This window comes from Pongo pygmaeus, chromosome 13 (assembly GCF_028885625.2).
Source record: "Pongo pygmaeus isolate AG05252 chromosome 13, NHGRI_mPonPyg2-v2.0_pri, whole genome shotgun sequence".
Lineage (NCBI taxonomy): Eukaryota > Metazoa > Chordata > Mammalia > Primates > Hominidae > Pongo > Pongo pygmaeus.
The window spans coordinates 70,719,270-70,741,918 of record NC_072386.2 but is presented as its reverse complement, the minus strand read 5'-3'; positions in this window follow the sequence as shown (position 1 = coordinate 70,741,918).

Below are 22,649 nucleotides of genomic sequence, written 5' to 3'. Positions count from 1 at the left end.
GTTTTCTTCTTCAGAACAGCATTACCAGGGTTAGCCTTCTTTTGAAAAGTTTTTAAATTTGTCAGAAGATTTATATTGAAATCACAATGAGCCTTTTCCAGATCTTGCCTTTTTAAAATATGTGGTACCCCAATTCATTCTCCAGATCCTGTACCCTTTTTATATACTCCATCTTTGTTATGGATATGCATTTCATATACTGATCTAGGTAGCTCAGGATGTTTCATAGACTATTAACCACAATTCTTATCTTGCTCTCTGAGGTTATGAGCCTTATACTACCATACTCATTTAGTCCCATATCACTTCAAGTTTCTTCTTGCTTAGCACACATTGCTCCCCAATTGAAAAAGACACTGCCCAGGCTCAGGGGCAGGCAAAATCCTGTTCTTCCGTATCTTTTTCTATTCTTTTATCTTATAAAAGAATATGAATTATCTTATCTTATACGAAATAGCTTATAAAATATTTCAAACATACAGAAAATATAAAGACAATTTAAAGAAAATTCATGTCCTTACTACCTATTTGACTTCAGAAAATTTTAACGTTTTGTTTGACTCAGATCTTTTCTTTAAGCAAACAAAAACAGATATTTTAACCAACAAAAATGTCCATGATGTACAGTAGAAGAGCTGTATTCACTCTCATCTCTTATTGGCCCCGGACAAAGGCAATTACTATCCTAAACTTGGCAAATAAAATCCCCAAGCATGCTTTAGTACAAAGATTTCATTTGTACTGCTATACTTATGATAATCTATGTTATTACATAAAGCTTTATTTCATTAATCTTTACTGTTGCATCCATATGGAAAACATCCATAATATGAATATGTTCTTATTTAACCAATCTTTAAAAAGGGATTTAAGGGTTTTTATGTCAAATATTCCATTAGAGACAATGTTGCAGTGAATATTCTTCAACCTATGTGGAAGACTACCTGGGAGTGTACATCTAGAAGTAGAAGAGCTGGCTTGAAAGGCATGTACACCTTCCAACTTGACTAGATTATTCTCTAATGTAATTGAATTCTTTTAGACTCCTTAGAATAAATAAGAAGTCTGTTTTCCCTATGCTTACCAGTACTGAATATTTTATCCAGTCATTTAATACTTACTGAGTGGTTCCCACGAACCAAATACTGTTCCATGTGCTGAAGATGCAACAAGGAAAAAATCAAAGATTTCTGCCTTCATAGAGGGGTTTTTATCATATTTAAAAAATTTTTGTCATTGTCATGCATGAAATGGTAGCTGTTAGTTGTTTCATCTTGTATGTCTCAGACTAATGGCCAGGTTAAGTATTTGTTCATGTTTTTGTCCATTCTGTGAATTGCTTAATGGTATCTTTAATCACTTCCAAATATTGGTAGTAAGTTTCTTATTTATACAAAAGCTTTTGTTTTTCAATGTTCTAAGCCTTCATCAGTTAGGCCTTTGCAAATTTTTGCTTCCAGTCAATAAGTAAAGTTAAACTTTGTTTATGGAGCCATTATTGAAATGAAATAATTTGATACTCATTTACTTGATTTTGTTAGTTGATTCTTAAAGATTTGTGCTTTTTGTTTGTAACAACATTCTTCAGAGCAACAGCTTTGGGTATATACATTCTTTGGCATTTTTTTGTTTTCTTTTTGTATTAATCTCTGTTCTTTTTTCAATTTTTTTCATTCTTTCTATATTATTTAGTTTTTTATTTAAATTTTTAATTTACTGAGTTGAGCAATGACTCATTAATTTTGTCTTTCCAAGTTTTCAAATAAATGTATTTATTTATAGGTTTTTTTCCATGTAAACTCTGCTTCAGTTTTATCTTATAAGCTTTGATGGTTGTAAATAAATATTTAGAAATTTTTATTGTAATTTCCTCATTAACTTATGAGTCACTTAGGAATCCATTTTTAATTTCTAAAACATATTGAATGTTTTCAACTGTCTTGTTTACTCTCATTGAAATTGCCTATGACTGATGATCATTTTCACCATAACATTCGAAGAAAATTATTAAAACATCCTTTGTCACCTTGTACATGCTAATTTTTAATACTCTATGTATATATGAGAACAATATTTTCTTGTAAAGGATAATCTTTGATTCATGTTTCTACTTACTAAATCTTAGTTTTTGAGTATCTTAAAATCTCTTTATTGTGTCTTTATTCATAAATAAAACTGTACCTAAGAATAAAATTTTAAGCCGTCATTTTTTTCTCTGCACATAGAAGCAATGGCTTCATTGATTTCAGACATCTATTACTACTGTTAGTTTGTCAATTCTTCATTAACAAAATGCATTTTCCCTAGTAGCTTTTAAATTTTTTCTCTTTATTCTTCATGTTTATGATACAAAATATCTAGGTATAGAATTATATTTATTATTATTTTTTGTTGTCAGACTATTAATCTGAAAACATTTTTGTTCAAATTGGGTAATCCTAAATTTTTGTCTTTTCAGTATGACTTCTTGGTCATTTACTTTATATTCCTTTGCTAGAGTTTCTATTAATTGTATGTCTGAGCCCCTTAATTTCTCTTTCATTTTGCTTGCTTTTTCTTATATTTAAGTTTTTTTTTTAGCCTTTTCTCATTAGCTTTATTTTTATCTTTTCATTTGTTCCTCATGTTTTCTCTATTATTTTTAGTATATTAGTCATAGTTACCTTAAAATCCATGTCTGCTAATCTTAACTTTCTTTTTGGTCTTGATTATCAGTAGTATGGATTATCTGTTGATCTGCTTGTATTTTTTTATTCCTCTTGGTTATTAGTCGTATGGCCATGTATTTTCGTATGTCTAGTAATATTTTTATTTTAGGCATTGTGTATAAAAGAAACAGAATCCGTATAATGTTTTCTTTCAGCAGAGAGGATTTGCTTCTCTTCTATTAAGTAAATATAATGCAGGCTGCTCACCTCAATTTAACCAGAGATTAAGCTGGGTCCGGAATGTGTTGCAACTTCGATAAGACTCAGTCTACCTCTTCCTCTCCCTGTTTCTAGTACATGACACTCCAGAACTTTCAACTGCCTCATTAGTCTTTGTTTCCTAGGCCTCTGAAGATGCGGAAGGATAAGAAAATTAAGATCTGCCCTCCAGAGAATTTCAGTTTAGTGCTTCAGCCTCCTGCCCCATAATATTTCTAAGGGGGAAACCAGCCCTATGTGAGAGCCCTGAAGTCACTCATTTTGTCACCTTCATGAATGTCAATCTCGCTGCTGGTTTTTCTGTCTCCTAGCAATAGCCTTCTGACAGGGGTCAAACCTGAGTTCTGAGAATCTCCCATAATCCCTTTGAAGTGATTGTTCTCCGCCCTCCAAATACAAATAATTTTAATCATTATCAAACAATTATGACACTTTTTAAAGAGCTTAGTAGGTGTTGTGCTCCATGCTAAACTCTAATCATTTAATCTTCATTTAATCCACACAACTATTGTGAGGATTACACATTATTCCCACTCTATATTTAAGGGAAAACAAATCAACTTTTCCATGTCTCAGTGAGAAGGCATAGAACAAATATTTGAAATAAAGAACATCTGACAAGCTCTTAACCACTATATTATATTGTTTTTATATATCAAGTGCTTATTGTTTTAAGAAGTACTATTACATCCTTGACTTTTATTCTGTTTATATTGTTTTATTTCAAGTGTTTCTTGAAAGAGTTGCTTTCATTTGCTATTTATAATTGACTACTGCCTCACTCCTCATCAGATGAGTTCTATACATGTCACTCTAATGAAATAGTCTCAAAAGATTACCCCTTGGCCTCTTTTTTGCTTTGTATTGTATTATATGTTTTAAAGATTTTTAATTGAAATATAATGCACTGAAGTGCACTAAACAAACACTCAGTGAATTATTACAAAGTAAACACTCTTGTAAACACCATTGTGTTCAAGAAACATAACATTCTTATCTCCATAAGAGACTCCCTTCATGCTCATCCCCAAACTCTGCCTCTTCCTTCCTCCCCAAAGTTTACCATTGTTGTAACTCTTAATGTTATAAATTAGTTTAGCCTGCTCTTGCGCTTCATATTAAATGGAATCAGACTCTATGTGGTTTTTATTTTCTGGCTTATTTTGCATAACAATTTGAGTCATCTATGTTGCCACGTAGAGCTGTAGTTTATTTTTATTGCTGGTTAGTGTTCCATTGTAAGAATATACAGAATTTAATTTTTAACAGCTTTATTTGGGCATTATTGTCATACTATGAACTGCATATGTTTTAAGTGTACAGTTTGTTAGGTTTTAATATATGTATATGTTCATAAAAATATAACTACAACTAAGACTACAAACATATTAACCACCTTCCAAAATGTCCTAGTGTGTGTTTTTAATTCTTCCCTTCCATGTTGCTCTGCCCCATTCTGAAAGAATTTCTTATTTCCTTTCTATTAGTAAAGTTTGTATTTTCAAAAATTTTTGTAAATTACACAGTATGTGCACTTTTTACATCTAGCTTCTATCACAATATAATTATTTTAAAATTCATTCAATGAAAAACTTTATTACTTTTTATTTCTGAGTAATATTTTATTTACTTTGTGGATCTACCAGATTTGTTTATCCACTAACCTTCTGATATACATTTGAATTATTTTCACTTGTTCACTTTTACAAATAAAGCTGCTATAAACATTTACATGTAAGTTTTTTTTTTTTTTTGAGACAGAGTCTTGCTCTGTCGCCCAGGCTGGAGTGCAGTGGCAGGATCTCGGCTCACTGCAAGCTCCGCCTCCTGGGTTCATGCCATTCTCCTGCCTCAACCTCCCGAGTAGCTGAGACTACAGGCATCTGCCACCACGCCCAGCTAATTTTTTGTATATTTAGTAGAGACAGGGTTTCACCATGTTAGCCAGGATGGTCTCGATCTCCTGACCTCATGATCCGCCCGCCTCAGCCTCCCGAAGTGCTGAGATTACAGGCGTGAGCCATGACGCCCGGCCTATGTGTAAGTTTTTATAAGAACACGAAAGTTATTTCTCTTGAGGAAATACCTTGGAAGATAATAACTAGGGCATAGTGTGGGCATGTGTTTAACTACTTACAACTGAAAACTGCTTTCTAACACTTTAATGGTCAATCTTTTAAATTTTAGATATTCTGATAGGTATACACATTTTCTTTTTCTTCATTTTTTTGTAGCAAACGGGTGGTTGATTTCCCAGAATATTACTGTGAATGTCAAAACAATAATGCTCTTAAAAGTAGTATATGAGAATTTCTTTACTACTTTGGGATACGGAAATATTTCTTAAATAGAACATGAAACCCACTAACTAAAAGGAAAAAAGATGGATACACTGAATCCACACATTAATACATTAATATTAAAAAGTTCTGTTCATGAAAAGAAATACTATTCATCAAAATTGAAGTACATTAAAACTAAGAAATATTGTTAATTAAAAAGACACCATTACGTGAGAAATCTTTTGGGAGTGGTGGAATTATTCTGTGTCTTGACCGTGGTGGTTGAGAGAGCTATACAATGGTCAAAATTCATCAAAATGTAGCCTCTATCTAGATTAAGCTTTTGTATGTAAATTATCTCTGAATATCATTGATCAAAGGAAACAATAAATCAGTAATGACACGATTAAGATAATGAAAAGGTTTTTTAATTGCTTCATGTAGTCATCTTTTCTTGGTCTTCATGCTTCTCGCAGTCTCTGTGGCATTGGACCCTGTTCACCATCTTTTCTCCTAAGGCTTTTTATGTTTCTCTGATGCCACTCTGTGATCTTTACCACTTTTCTAATATTTTTTTCAAATGCTTATTACTTTCCAAATATAACAGCCCTTAAGATGTGTTTGCCACTGTACTAGGTGCTGGGAGTAGAAGAATGAAGAAATAAGGACTTCATTCACTGATCCTGACTCTGATATAATTGGTAAGGATTGCTTAAGATTTTGTAAAGATTTTTTTTCATTTTGTTTTAAACGCTAACTCTCAGTAATCTTTTCACTCTCAAAAATATAGACTTTGAACTCAGACAAACACAGGAGAAAAATCCTGCCTCTACAACTTACTAGATATATGACTTTGAGTAAGTTATCGAAGCCTTAGTTACCTCATCTGCAAACTAGAGATGATAATAATATCTCTATTTATATGGTGGCAATTCATGTGGAATGTTTTGTTCAGTGCTTTCTATATAGACTATACTAAAAAATTTTTAGTTGCCCTGTCTTCCTTCTCTTCCCATTCTTTCTCTACTGTTCTTCTCCTTTTTATCTTTCATATCCTTTTACTTAGCATCCTTCTCTTTTTTTTCTTCTCCTTCTCTTTTCTCACTCCCACTTTTTCTTTCCTATTATTCTCTTCTTCCTCCTCCTCATGTAAAATTAAATCAAATTATATAAGTGAGATATCTACACACACATCTATATATGTGTGTATACATATATGTACATATGTGTATATATATGTATATATGTGTATATATCATTTCTATAATGCAGGTCCCATGTCATAATACTCACTTATCCAAATACTAATCCTACAATCTCAACTTAAATTCAACCACATCTATGAATCTAGCCAGATGTGACCTTTCATTTCCAAAATTGTTTGGCATCATGTTTATGGCTTATTCTGTACCATTCAGCAGCATTACTTTGACAACACAGCTTTCATTTTAAAATGTAAGCCATTTAAGGCAGGGCTATGTCTTAAATAGCACTTGACATAGATCTTGATACTCTAAGTCCTTACAATATAATTAAATAAGTTAAACAAACAATATGTGTGTATATACAACATGGCAAATATCAGCCTATTGTTTTGTTGACTAGCTTAATAGATTAAAATTTTCTCAAGAACAAGATGCTTAGTAATTATATTTTTTCATTTTCAAACAGTAAACATATTCTGCGCATAAAAATTGTGAGATCCAAGAAGGCATGAATCTTTGATTTGTTCTCTGATGTATCCCTAACACCTAGAGCAGTGCTTGGCACATAAACAGTGATCAATAAATGTTTGTTATCTGAATGAATGATGTAGGAAATTGATCTTATATTTATAGCTATATTTTTATATTAAAATGTCCCTATTAACAATCAGGAAGTATCCTATCTGAGAAACAAAGACAGGAAAACACAAAATTCCTTGCAAGTGTAACACAACTACTGAAAGAAGTTCAAAGAATGTTTTTGTCATGATGTGGTGTCCTAGAAATCATCATAATCATATTGTCCTAAAAACCCATTGCTCTGACTAGACCTAGTTCAAAGTCAATAATTTTGGGGGTGGAAGATTACTGAGAGTTAGAGTTTAAAGCAAAATGAAAAATAATATTTACAAAATTGTAAGCAGTCCTTACCAATCATATCAGAGTAAGGAAACAATGAGTGAGATCACCAAGCAAGGCCCTTATTTGCTTTTGAAAATTAAAAATAAGAAAATGAAATTAAGAGAACAATTCCATTTACAATAACGATAAAAGAATACAATACTTAGGAATATAACAAAAGAAGGGCATGGCTTGTATACGATAATGAAAACTACAAGAAGTCATTGAAAAAATTAAAGATCTAATAAATAGAAAGACTTCTCACATTCATGGATTGGAAGAATTATATTGTTAAGATGGCGATACTAATTAAATTGTACAACAGAGTTAATGCAACTTCTATCTAAACCTCAGCTACAGTTTTTGTAAAAATTGAAAAGTTGTTCCTAAAATTCATATGGAAATGCAAGGAACCCAGAATAGCCAAAACAATCTTGAAATAGAACAAAGTTGGAGGACTCACGTTTCCCTATTTCAAAACTTACTACAAAGCTAGTGTAATCAAGATTGTGTGATACTGGCATAAGGTTATACATATTCATCAATGGAATAGAACTGAAAGTCCAGAAATAAGCCCATACATTTATGCTCAATTGACTTTTGCTAAGGGTGCCAAGACAATTCAATGGTAAAAGAGTAGTCTTTTCAATAAGTGGTGCTGGGTCAAGTGGATATTCACAGTTAAAATACTAAAATTGGACTCCTACTTTATATCACACACACACACACAAAATTAAAATGAATCATAGACCTAAAGCTGGGAACTAAAATTACAAATTGTTAGAAGAAAACAGGCAGTAATCTTTATGACTTTGGATTAGTCAATGGTTTCTTACATATGACACAAAAAAATACAAGTGACAGGAAAAAATAGATAAACTGGACATAACAAAATTAACAGGTCAACATATCAAAATTAAAAACTTTTGTATTTCAAAAAATATCAAGAAAATGAAAAGGTGATCCACAGAATGGGAGAAAATGTTGGCAAATCATATACCTGATAAGAAACATAGATTCAGAATATATAAAGAACTCTTACAAGTCAACAATAAGAAGACAAATAACCCAATTTAAAAACAAGCAAATAATTGGAGTAGACATTTATCCAATGAAGATATACAAATGAAAAAAAAGTATACAGATGACCAATAAGCACATAGAAAGATGCTCAACATCATTAGTCATTAGGGAAATATAAACTAAAGTTATAATGAGGTAATATTTCAAACCCTCTGGAATGTCTAAAATAAAGAAGGCAGACACTAACAATTGCTAGTGAGTATGTGGAGAAATTGTAAACCTTACACATAGTTGGTAAGATTTCAAAATGGTGCAGCTACTTTGGAAAACAATTTGGCAGTTTCTCAAAATGTTAAACATAGAATTACATATAATCAAACCATTCTATTTCCAGGAGAAGCAAAAACACAGGTCTATATACAAACGTGTACATGAATGTTCCCAGCAGCATTATACATCATAGCCAAAAAGCAGAAAATAATCTAAATATCCATTAATTGATGTATAGATAAACAAAAAGTGGTATATTCATACAATGGAACATTATTTGGCCTTACAATGAAATGAAGTACTTACAATGAAATGAAGTACTATGCTATTTATGCTATAATATGGATAAACCTTGGAAATAATATGTCAATAAGCCAGACAAAAAAGGTCATGCATTATATGATTTTATTTGTATAAAATATCCAAACTTGTCAAATCCATAGAGATAGAAAGAATATTAGAGGTTCCCAGGGTCTGGGAGAGCTGGGGAGTGACTGTTATGGGTAAAGGAATTCATTATGGGATGATAAAATGTTCTAAAATTACACAGTGTTAATGGTTGCACGACTTTGTGAATATACTAAAACCTCATGAATTTTACACTTTAAAAAGGTACATTTTATGATCTGTTAATTATATCTCAAAAAAGCTGCATTGAAAACCAGGTGCTTTGAGGGTAAAACAAAACAAAACATACAAGCATTATTTAACAGGGATCAGATATTCAGCTCATATAGTAAAACAAAAAGAGATTATAGTGGAGAAACAAGCTCCCCCCGACCTCCAATTCTTCAGTGAAGCATGACCTGATGACAAGTGACGGGCAGTACGTAAACACTTAGGAGACAACTCCATTTGGGATTCTCAAGTTCTGTAATAAGGCTTACCTTTAAGGCAATGTAATTGTACTTTTAAATGACAGTCTATCCATGGGCTCAGCTTCACAAAGATCACTGTAACATCTTTATCTGCGGTAACACTCATTAAAGGAAAACAGTGTTGCATGTCTTTGCACGTTTGCCAATATCAGGCTTCCTCTTGGAGTCTCTGTGTGGGAGTCTGATGGGATATCCCTTTAACAAAGCAGCATCAACTGTGTGAGTTGAAACCTTATCCCTTTTGTGATTTTCACAGATTTGATGTGGGCTGATGCAAAGTTGGATTTTCTTCCCCCTCCCTTTGTCTGTGAATTATACCCTTCGAAAGTATGATCATTTACATCCCAGCCTAGTGGATGCTTCAGATAAAACCAAACCGTGGTAATGAGTGGCATGAAGTGCTTATTTAAACTTTTCTTAGTAAGAAGTGTTGTGGTTTGGATAGAAAGATGCTCCATTCATGGAAAAACTTAAGTTAACAGAGAGTGTGGATACTCTTGAGGGAACCATGGTTCTATTAACATTTTTTTTGTTGTCATAAAGTCTTTAAATACTAGGTATGTTCATTTAATACTGAATCTTCTATCAAAAGCTTTGCCAGTGAAAAGGTAATATGGTGTGAAAACCTCAACAGCAAAGCTCCAAACTGTCTGGGATGAAAAGTATGAGAGAAAAAAATGAAAAAAATTTATATTTATATTATAGAAATGATATATACACATATATACATATATATACACATATGTACAGTTTATCTATATTTTCACCTGATCAAAGGTGACATCATCTCTTTCCAACTGTATTATTTTTCTCTCACTGCATAGCAAATTACCACAAACTTAGAGGCGCAAAACAACAGTATTTTTTATCTTCCTTTTTTTTTTGGAGGTCAAGTGTCCAGTGTCTGTGACTGGGTTCTCTGCTCAGGGTCTCATTAGGATGAAATTAACATGTCACCTAGGCCTGAGGTTCTCATCTGGGCTTGGAGTCTTCTTCTAAACTCACTTATTGTTGTCAGAATTCATTTCCTTGTAGTTTTAGGACTGTGAGTGTCCATTATCTTTCTAGGTATTAGCCAGGGACCTCTCTCAGTAACTAGAGGATTTTGGAGTTATTTACCATAGGAGTGGCCCCTATGGGCAGTTCACAACATGGATATTGGCCTTCTTCTAGGCCAGTGGGAACATCTGTCTGACCTCCTTTCTGTGACCAGTTGCAGAAAGTGTCATATTTTAAAGGGCTTAGGTGATTAGGTCAGGCCCACCCAGATAGTCTCCCTATTTTAACATAACCTAATTATGGGAGTAAAATCTATCACAGTCCCAGTCCTAAGGATTATGCAGGGGATGCCCACCAGCAAGGTGGAAAATCTACAGGCCCATTTTAAAATTCTGCCTGCTATACCTCTGCTCCTTTTGAAGAAATGAGTCTTCCTCTGAATCCTTAATGGCACACAAAGACTTTAAGGCAATATTTAACTGAATGAATATGTCTTGTGTATAATAAAAGTCCTGAAAGGTTGGGGCTGGTAAAGGGTGGAAGACAGGTTAGGTGTGAAGAGAAAGGCAGAACAGCCCTGATTTATTTAATCACAGGTAAACTTAGATTTAGTTCCATTTTAATCTGCCTTCAAGAAATCCAAATCTCTGTGGCATTCTTTGTAGCACTTGATTATCTTGTCTTTAAAAGAATACATATATATTTTCATGACTGACAGTTGTTGAATCAGGTAAGTACAACTTTAGATAACTTCTTCATTGATGAAAATTTGTTTCCCTCCTTTTAAACAGTCATTAAAAGTATGCACTAATAGGAATATTTGAAACTTGTGTTGGATTCAATCTACAGTCTCCAAAAATAATGTTTCAGCCATGATTCATGAAATCTACATGCAAATGTAAATACTGTATAGCTGAGAATACAAATATAATTTTCCCCCAGGTATCTTTTTGTCCATTGAAGAGGGAGTATTGTGTATTTTAAAGACTTTAGTGAGTTTAGATCCTCTTTGGCACACTCTTTACTCTCATGATTTGAATTTAAATTAAGAGCAGCTAGAGAACAGAGGAATTTTCCTGCTAGAAATAAAAAGAAGTTAGTTGAATGCTGTTCAGGAAAAAAATGGACAGGATTGAGAAAAGGGACAGGAATAGGGTGTCTTCCCTGGAGAATTTTAAAGCTATTTCTAGAAAAATAACAAATGTGAAAATAAATTATACTAATCTATCACTTAAATTCTTTAATTCAGAGCCCACTAAAACATGTTCAAAGAAAGCTTGAGATGACCTGTTCTGCCCAATTAATCTTGAAGTATTGAAAATCAATTAGTTACAACAAACAGAACTATTCTCATTATTTTAAGCAGCTCACAATTAGCTTCATAGAAAGATGACTGTACACAAAGCTTTAAGTAGAAAGACACACTGCCATTGATAAAGAATATAGTGTATTCCTTATTTCTAATTCTAAATCTCGTTTGCACTACCAGAACCAGCTTCTGATAGTGAATTCAAACTTTTACCAAGTGGTCTGCTTTTTATAGAACTGATTTAAATATTGAAACACTAGATTTTTCCTTCGCAGTATGTGCAACAGAAACTGAAATTCTTCTGTGAATGTACACATAACATGGTACCAGTTTTTGTTTGCTATACTTTCAGCCTGCATGCCATATAGGAGGAAATATGTTTAATCCTTTTCTCATTCCTTCTAGCCACTGAGGGACTTGGCTTGCCAAGGTATCCCTGACTAGCCATAGCCAAAAAGGAGTCCTTGTTCCTCTCTCATTAAATACAGTAGGTTTGCTTGATAGAATCTTTTTGCTTGCCTGCCTATCTGGCGTGCTAACTAACTGTTTTGCATCTGCAGTTTCCAAGGTATTCATTTGCTCACCAGAAAAAAAAAATTAGGAAAAAAGCATAATCTGCATATTTCCTACATTAGTACATTGATTCATTATGTCATTTCTAAAAGAGGGACAATATTATGACTCATGAGCGTGGAGGGAAATAAATGGAACATTTTATTTCTTTGTTGGTTCAGTAAGTGTACATTTGATGGTGACACGAACTAATTGCATAGTTACCATGAAATAACATGCTTTATTTTTCTGTAATAATGTAGTAACTACATAGTAACTTCTTAGAAAACAATGGTAATTATACAGTAATGTGATCATGGTGCTGTTTTATTTTCCTAAAAGCTATGCAATTAAACACACATAAAGTAAAATATACACCATTTCTGAAGTAATGTGTACACTTGCTTAAAGGGTTTCTTCCTTGGTTTTCTGACCCTGACTGCTTTCTCTCATTTCAAGACTACATTTACACTATTGAAAGTCTAAATCTAAATCCTTTTCACAATGTCTCTTCTTCAAGCCTGATAACCTATTCACCCTTTAGAGTTCTGTCATGAAGTTTAGAACTGAAGCACTGTGTAGGGCTTTATGTTAAATAACCCAGAAGTCACTTAGAATGGCAAAAATAGCAAAGCCAGGGGGATGGCTTTAGCAGACCGTCTTTGGGCAAACCGGCTATGCAGAAGATCTGAGCCCTCCTGGCATGTTTCCCACTGAGTTAAGCTGGGCTGAGTAGCCTTAAAGAAGGGCACACATTTAGCTTCCAGGGTGAAGCAGCGTGGAAAGCACTGGTTGCACTTCCTCTGCTGGATGATCTGTGAAATACACACACAGTCTTGGCGAGAGGAGAGCAGAGAAGAAAGGGCTCCTCCTCCATGTCTCAGTAGGCAGAGGGGGTTGCAGGACTTTCAAAAAATAACTTCTCCATAAAAAAGAAATATTTCAAAACGGAATTGCTCTAGGCACTGTTCAGTGTCTGTGTATGTGCATGACAGGGGAAAAAAAAGAGATTCACATAGGAAAAGAGGCTTAGATGCATGGCCAGGAAAACAAGTCAGACAGGAAGAAAGACAAAGACACAAAGGTATACTAAGAGACAGCAAGAGAATAAGAATGGAGAGGATAGGGAGAAATAGAGACAATGACAAAAAGAACAGAGAAGAAGGCATAGACAGAGCCAGAGAAAACAGAGCCAGAGTAACAGAGAAAGATAGAGATACAGAGAGAGACAGAAAGAAAGGGAATGAGAAGTGGAACAAATGATATCAAGAGATAGAAGAAGGAGAGAAAGAGAGAGAGAGAGAGAGAGAGAAAAAGAAACCCAAAGATGGAAAGAGAGTCATGGCCTGGGGGGATACAGACAGAAAGAATTGTGTGTTTGTGAGTGTATATATGATATACATAATATATGTATATGTATGTATTTTATGGTGAATGTGGAGCCACCTTCTGAATATGTTTTGCATAGGACCTTCCTGGTTTTTGGTCAGATTTGTTCTATTTTTGGAGTTGTATGAAGGCCAGAGGCAATGCTTCTGTTCATTATAAAATTGCATTGCATTTTCAACTTCTGGTTTGGTACCAAGAAATGAATCATAGAGCCTCAGAGGAGTACTGTCATTTTTCTCTGTGGTCTAATTTAAATTCTGTATCAAATACCATTGCAACAGTGACTTTTAACATTTTGCATGATTTATGCTGTTAATGAGCAAAGAACCAGAGCAGGTTGGGATGGTCTCTATAAAGGGAATGAAGTGAAATCAAATCCTGCACACAAACCTTGCAGAAATATTTCAGTTTGGATGAGTTTCATCCAGACTGATCACCTTAAGCACTTGCTTCTACTTGATTCAAATGAAGTGTCATTTTTCCATGACCTGGGTGACTGGATTGAATTCTTGCCCACAGAAGAGAACTAATTGAATGGAGAAGAAATGCCCCAAAGGTAGAAGAAAGCCACAAAGTCATCTGATTGAATCCAAAAGATAAGCATTTTAGTCCAAAGAAGTCAGGGAAGACATGAAAAGCTTGAAATATGGAGTTACTGAAGTCAAATTCATTGCATTTTATCCTGGAGGTCTAGATTTTGGCCTGTAGGTCTAGGCTTCAAGTTCTAAATTTTCTAAAATGCAACCTGTATGGTTTGAAAATAATATTGCTATGTGTTGACAGAGCACTTTGTAATGAGTTAAGAAAGGCATAAAGAACCCAGCCCCTTAAATCTGCCAGCAATTTGCCATATAATCCTTCATAACACGTTTTTGGCCTGAGCTGTGCCACTCATGACTCTAATCTTCTGTGCATCATCCCATCCCGCTTTTCTCTTTGGATATATGGATCCCTAGTCTAAAATTATTTTCAACTTGAATTGTTAATCAAGCGAAATTGATAGTTGATTCAAGAATTTGAAAGAGAATCGGGAAGTGGTTTAAAACCATCCACTCAACCAATATAAATGAAGACTTCTGCATCTCCCTACTTCATGGGCACTGTGCTGTGCTGGTAAGTGTGCAGAGAGCACATCTACGCATGGCACCATGTGCTCACAGCGTTCACCATGAGTTGAAACTTTACGCATTTTACGGGCTGACTTTTGCCTATCTCATATTTATATGTTGATGTTCTAATCCCCAGCACTGTACCTCAGAAAATGACTGCATTTGTAGATAGGGCCTTTGAAGATGTAGTTAAATTAAAATGAGGTCAATAGGGTGGGCCCTAATTGAAAATGACTGGTGTGTATAAAAACAGGAAATTATGATGCTGACATGTATAGAAGGAGGAGCATGTGAAGAAGACAAGGGAGAAGATGGCCACCTACAAGACCAGGCTAGCAGTTTCAGAAGAAACCAGTCTTGCTGATACCTTGATCTCAGACTTCTAGACTCCAGAACTGTGAGAAAATAAATTTCTGGTGTTTAAGCCACCCAGTTTGTGGTACTTTGTTATGGCAGCCCTGGAAAACAAATATGTTATCATTCTCTGTGCCAAGAATCAGGTTCGGAGTGTAGGAATTTCATAACTAATGAAAGTTGTACTTTATCAATGATGAACGTATTTAGTATGATATTTGAGCAAAATTATATTAACTAATGGTCTTAAAAATGGTACTTAGGACAATGGTTTACTCTAAAAATATACTTGGTAGCCTTCTCAGTAGCCCCCTTGTTTTCTTTACCAATGCATCTGGAAGGTGAGAAGCCCTTCTTTCTATACTGCACTATCTATGTGGGTTAATATTCAAAAGGCCAGATACTCTTTCTCTCAGCAATAACACCACATCTCTCTCTCTTCTATCCACATGTTCCCTACATGTGCAGAGACTATTATCCTTCTCCTCTGTCTCTCCTTCAGTGTCCTTTCCTCACACCTTTCTCTGGATGACTCATTTCCTTTGTAACATCCTATGGAAGCTACATCTTCTCTCCTGCCTTAGGTGTTGAAGTACTTACTTGCTGCTTGGCTCTCTGGTCTACCTTTAAAACTTTTGTTGGCCATCTCTTCTATTTTGAAGTCTAAAGCAGCCTAGCTAACATATGGTCCCAGAACTGTTTGTTACTAGGTTTGTTACCAGTCCATGGGGAGATAAGAAACTTTGACCAGTAATGTAACTTAACTGTATTACCAAACTCACTTACTGTTTAGTTTGTCTATTCAGCTATTATTATTATTATTTGAATAGTAGCAGTAGCAGTGGTAGCTACACCTTCTCAATGAAGGAAAAAACTTGTTGATTTAGTCTGGCTCAAGCTACTTACCTCGTCAAGGTCTGGTACATTGAGTAGAGCTGGTCTACATCTTCTACTTGCCCCCTTTGGTCCATAATTCTGTCTTACCTTTGGAATGCCAACAATCTTGTTTCTCCAGCTCTATTTTCTTCTCCAGTTTCCTAAATGTGGATGTTTTCTTGTTTGTTTGTGTTTTTAATTTAAATTTGTCACTCCTCCACTCCCTTAAATATTTTTCTAACTTTCCATTATTGTTCTGCATATTGATGGCTGCCCATGGAAGATACTCTGGTTCTCCCATACTTTATACTGGAAGAAAGTTGAGCCTTTTGCTAGATGTAGTTCTTTTCTGTTCTTAGAACATACAGTAAGTAGATCATTGAGTTTCTCTTCCCTTTCAGCAATTCAATTTCACATTTATTCCTTGGGCATTGCCTGAACTTGCTCGCTGCTTTCACTAGAATGGTAAGTATATTGTACTATGTTACAATATGCCTTTTAATAATGTTTTCTCTTTTTAAAAAGGGTGACAAAATGAAAGAATGCTCAGATATCAGTATCTCCAATGGAAAAAATTAGGGTTCTTTCTGTTTTTTCCTGAATCCTTGTTATGGAGTTCTTTCTAGAATTCCATGTCCAACATCTATACATGGATCAGAAAGTAGCATTAATGAATTAGCAGGCAGGTATTTGAGGAAGAACGTTCTTGAGCTCACTCCCTACTCACGCCTTCATCTATAGTCAAGTGGCTACTTGTTTCTCCTTGGGAGTGATCTTTTCAGGGAAATGTTCTGTCAAAGGCCTTCTCTTGTTTCTCCTTTCCCCCACCATGACCCATGGTGCAGTGAGTCTAGAACATCAGGAGGTCCTGCACTTTTTCTTTTCCTCCTTGCTGTCTTGCCGTTTATTCTTTTGCAGATTTCCATATCTTGCCTTAGTTCCTCAGATTTGTCCAGACAATTCTGCTGCTGCTCCTGAAGGTTTCAACTTTTCCCAAGTTTTTCATCATCTGCTACCACTCAGTGACATTTACTCCAGTGCTTCTCTTCTGCTTTTCAGCAGTTGCTCCTGTAATGCAATCTCCATTTCCCCAATTATTTTTCTGTGTAAATTCTTTACCTAAACATGCTACTCAAGTTTAGCTCACTAGGTTTCCATGTAGCTCATTGTTTCCTGTTTGCTAGGGGGAAGTATTTTCATAGCTCATATTTATTCTGAAAAATAGCATGGACACTGTGCGAAAATATAGATTTAAGAATCCAGGGCTCAGATTCTCCTTGTGTCCGTCTTTTCTATTGGGCTTACTATAGGTAATCACAAAGTCTTCCAATAAGTAGGACTGGTTGACTAGGTGGAGATTGCAGGAAGGAAGATGCTCTTGGCAGTGGATAGGATGAGATTTATGCAATGAAATGTCTAAACTTGTTTCTCAGCCAGAGATAACTTGAGTGTTTTATCATACATTTAAGTTTAACTTCTTATTGTTTATTCTATTTGAGTTAAAGTAAAACGATGGCTCGTCAATTTTATAATACACCAGTGTTTTTAGCAATGGCTCTTATTCTGAAGTCTAGAGCAGCAGACCACAACAGCTGAGAACTTGGCTGTTGAAGTCAAACCAAATTGGATTCTAAACCCTGCTTTGCCACTTACCAGGTATGTGGACAAGGCAAGTTATTCATCCTTTCTGGGACTTAGTTTTCCACTATATCAAGTAGGAATAATGATACTTTCTTCCAGTGCTATAAGGAATCAAACTATACAAATAAACCTAAAGGTTTTTGTACCTCTTATTACAAAAAAATGACTGGAGGAATATGCTTGGTATGGTTCAAAAAAACCCCTACATTATATGGTAGCTGCAAAAAGCACTTTAGGGAAACTTGGGAGAAATACAGCCAGCCAGTCTTTCTCCAGAGCAGCTTTTACTGAGATTCAGTGAACAGGCCTGTTTGACTTCCTATAAAGAGAAATATGTTATATATACTAAGATGCTGGGAGCAATGCAAACAATCAGTAATTTAAAATAGAAGCCCTAGATTAAAGTTACAATGGCAAGCATTCCTACTTGCAGATGCCTATTTATGCTTGAGCAGCTTGTCACAAGAACAATTTCACGTAACTTCCTCAAGATAAGTGGCCTGGAGTTATTGATTTAATGAGTCTTCTCAGAAGGGCTGAAGAGGCCAAGCCAGATGGTGTGAGCTCTCTCTAAAGTGTTAACACAATGTCCAGCATATAGAAAATGTCCTCCTGCAATTGTAGCTATGATTATGTTCGGTTAATGTAAGGGCTTCAAGGGGTACATGAATACCTTGTGAAATTATATGCCAATTATTCATCATATGTATTTTTCTAAGGGCTGGAACACATGTTTAATCAGATTCTTACATGGTTCTTAATCAGTAAGCATAGAGAGATGTTTTAGATTCTGTCTCAAATGTGAAATCAACCCAGAGTTTCTGTTCATCTTTGATGGTGTCTTGGGGCTAGGGTTAAACCAATGGATCTTCATTTCAGTTTCAGAGTAAAGAAAGGCCATGCGCATGTAGAAATGAGCTTAGCAGTCTTGAAACTGGCCTGAAACTGAAGGATGTTTACAGGTAAAAATGTAATGTATCTGCTAGCTTTGGGCCAAGCTAATAGCCTCCTCCTGGTGGATCCAGGCACCACAAAAACCATTTAGTTGTTCTGTGGATTAACTACGTCCAGGTTTCTTCTTTCCTTGATGATCCTTGAAGTTGTCCCTTCATAGATGCTGGTAATTTCCAATGGTTAATTGGTGAGTCTTATAGTCTTTTTTGGTGCCGTGCAATACCAAAAACCTTTTCTTTGAGACAGTGTCTAATGATTCCAAAATGTGAAACCTTCCTTGTCTTTGAAAACTCAAATTATAGTTCGTTCTATCAATGGCCACTCCTACACTACCAGACGGCCCCATTTCCTAAGACAGATGTATCCAGCACTTCCTACTATCATGCTGACTGTATCTGAACAGTGATGTTTATTATTTTTTTTTACAGAGGTTAAACATGATTTTTTTCCCCTAGAAGTCAGTTAACTTCAGAATTATATTTTCTACTCTACTGAGCACAGGCCTCACTAAACCATCTGACTGGTTGGGCTTTTGAACCCGTGCTGCAGTCCAGCAGTTTTGTTTTTCACTCTTTTTTTTTTTTTTTCCTCTTTCAGTAGCAAGTTTGTGACATGATACTTTTGCTGGCACCTTGGCTAACTATGTTCATGCATTCCTTTACACCTTCTAAAACTGTAAATGTAATCCAACACATGGCTGTCGGAGGGAGTTCAGGAAGTAGGATAATGCGAATCAGAGGTGTGGTGGGAGAGATGAGTGTGCGGAGCAGATAACTGTACTTGATTAGCTGGATTTAAATAGTGTCAGATGAATTTGCCAGGTGAAAATAAAAATTGTCAGTTCAGTTTAATTTCATGGTGAATCAAACAAGGAAATTAGATTCTGCTACTCTGTCAGTTTGACATCCATAGCAAGTGACAATTAGAGATGATGAGAGAACTTATATTTACTCTGAAATTCTTGATTTCCGGATAGGCATGTAACTTTTATTTACCCTTGCATTGCAGGAGAATGTGCATAACAGTGGCATTCGAAGAGGTTGCTAGAACATTCAAGATATAGGCTGAACAGCTGCAGAAGGGGCGAATAGGCCAGGGTTCACTTTCACAGTCTGGTGTAATAAGATTGAGACGTATGCTGGCGAGAGAAAGTCCTGCCGTTAGGGGTTTAGAGCTGAAATGCAGATAATAACACAGTGGTCACACATCTTCCTTCAGCAGACAAGATTACGTTAGAGCAAGTCAAGGCTGGAAGGCCAGGAATCAAAGTGATTCTGACTTGAGCTGTGGCAGCCAGGCCATTCCAGTTGATTTTAATTTTCTTCATAAAACCAAGACCAAAGCATTGAGCAACTTGGAGGACTCGTGTTTAAACACAAATGCATTTCCAGATATTCTCCCCCACCACTCCTAATACAAGTAAATGGAATTTCAATTCCAAATTAGGGTTCAAAGAGCACCAAAAATTCAGTAGAACTGAAGCATGAAATGACCACATGGGAAGTTGCCTCCTTGATTTGCAGCAAAAAAGTTCTTGGCAAGAGATGGGTCTCAATAGCATGAGGAAATCATTTCCCCTGCTGACTTTACTTCCAAAGAAAGAGTTTCAGGGTTGACTGACTACCTTTGGATAGCAGAGACAGCATTGAAAGCTATAAACAGAATGAGAAGCAAAAGGTGGTTTGATTCTAGGAGAGGGCTGAGACTAAGATATTCTCATCTTTGATTTAATAGATTATGGACATCCTTAAAGGATCCTATATCTTTGGACTATAAAAATGAAACAGGGTTTGAATAAGTCAACTCACATCTTGTTCCAAACTTTCTCATGGACCTGGGCATTCTTAGATCTCATTCCCTGAAAAGTATCTTCTCTCTCTCTCTCCTCTTGGCTAAGGAGGGAAACAATTCTGACTCCAAATATATTTATTTTCTAGTAAAAACACTGTATCAGTGTTTAGTACTAGTTTCTTATTTCCTACATTAACCTCAGACATTTTTGTTATAATATACCAGCACATATCAGGGTAATGGTAGGATAGTCCATGCATATGTGAGTATGAGTGGATACTTTTGTATTCTAATATTTTGGAACTCAGAGACATGCCTGGGAAGTTTATCAACTGAAGATTTAAATCCTGACCCAGGAAAGCTTGATAGCTACATGCAGCATGTCTTTACCGTTACTGGTATATTTCTCTAATGTAGCATGATCGAAGTAAAGGTAGGCTAAAAGGGGGGAAAATAATTTGAAGGTGATGGTTTCCACTGCTAATCAAATAGGACCATATGGGATGATATCTTTATATTGCCTCAGCTATATAAAATTCTCAATGATTTGATTAGTGCTTATTCCAGAACTCTAGTATAAGTGGGGTACCTTCCTTCTAGGGTACTTGTTATATGTAAATTCCAAAAGTATCTATTTACAAACTCCTTCAACACTTTGAAAATGAGGTGCAATAATGATAAACAACTTGAACTAGAAATGAATTGGCAGCATACAGCTCAACAGCCTTACACAAATCCCCACGTCTTTACATTTTGTCTTTTATTGGGAGGCTAATTGATGTTTGAGTATATCATCTGAATCACACTTGCAAGATAAATATTTATAAGTAAAAACTGTGTAACTGAGAAATCCAGGAAGGGACTCCCTCACTTGATCTTAATATTCACTGTACTCTTTAACCACTAACTGCTACTACCTACTTATATAAAGTATAATTTTTTTAAATCTCCACTTATTTTCTTCTCTTTTCCTTTCCTTTCATTTTATTTATTTTTTGTCAAAAGTTTCTTCAGGGTTGTTAACGCTTTAGTAAGCCATAACCTGCAGTTCTATGTCACTGATGGTAAATACCTGAAACTGAAATTTGATTTATTTTCTTCAGTTAATATTTTTGTAGGGTCCCTGAAGAAAAATACAGGCATAAGGCTACCTGAGCAATGTCTTTAATAGTTATTTGTTATATAATGCCAGAGAGTATTTATCTTTGATACTACCCTGTCCCCACCTTGAAATCCTTTGTGAGGATCTAGACTGGCAAAATATAATGTAAATAGGATCTCTCTGTGGTTCACAAAAGTTTTCAAATTATAAATTCAACTTTCTCTAAAGGAAATACATTTCACTGCCATATTAATTGCCAATTGGAACATTCCCTAGCTTGACCATAACACAATGCCATGGTTCATTACCTGCAGATACTCAACTCACCGAGCCAGTGGTTGCATGCAGATATTCCAAATGACTTCATAAACACAGGAGCACATACTGTTAAGCAGTGATTAATTCCTACAAGATCATGTGATGCCCTGTAATTCTTTAATGGTGCCAAAGTGATCTATAGCATGAGTGCAGACTTTGCCTAGCTCAGCAAATGCCCAAGGGAAGCATCGGGAACATCTCTCCTTGCAGGCATTTGTGGGGATTTTATTCACCTTGGAAAAGGACCTACAGCTTGCACTGAAAAGATACTTTAAGAAACTTGCACGTGCAGTTTCTCGGGGGAAATAAAAGGACATTTCTTTCCTCTTAAAGATATATTATTCTTTTTTATGGTGCTCATATGATCATTATAACCAACAAAAGGAAGTGGGATTGCTGCCCTTTCTCTGTTTTTCTGGCATGACTTCTAAGAGAGATAGTAAGCCTTTTTCATGTGTTTTTGAGATTCTTTATTCATTATACAAAAAGGTTCCTCTAAGGATACACATCAGTAGCCAGTTCCATCAACAGCAGAGCATGAATAGAATGCATTTAGAAACCAGAGAGGTTACAACAGCAATCAACGTTTTTCAGCGATGCGCTCCAATTTTAAATGAGAATTCTGGTGACTCTGTGATGTCGGACAGAGTATTTTGATTAAAACATTTCTTTATTGAATTTTTTTATGGGCCCATTACTGGAATCCCTGGGTACATATAAATATTTTTTTCAGGACAATGCAATCCAGCAGAGAGGTGGGACTGGGCCTG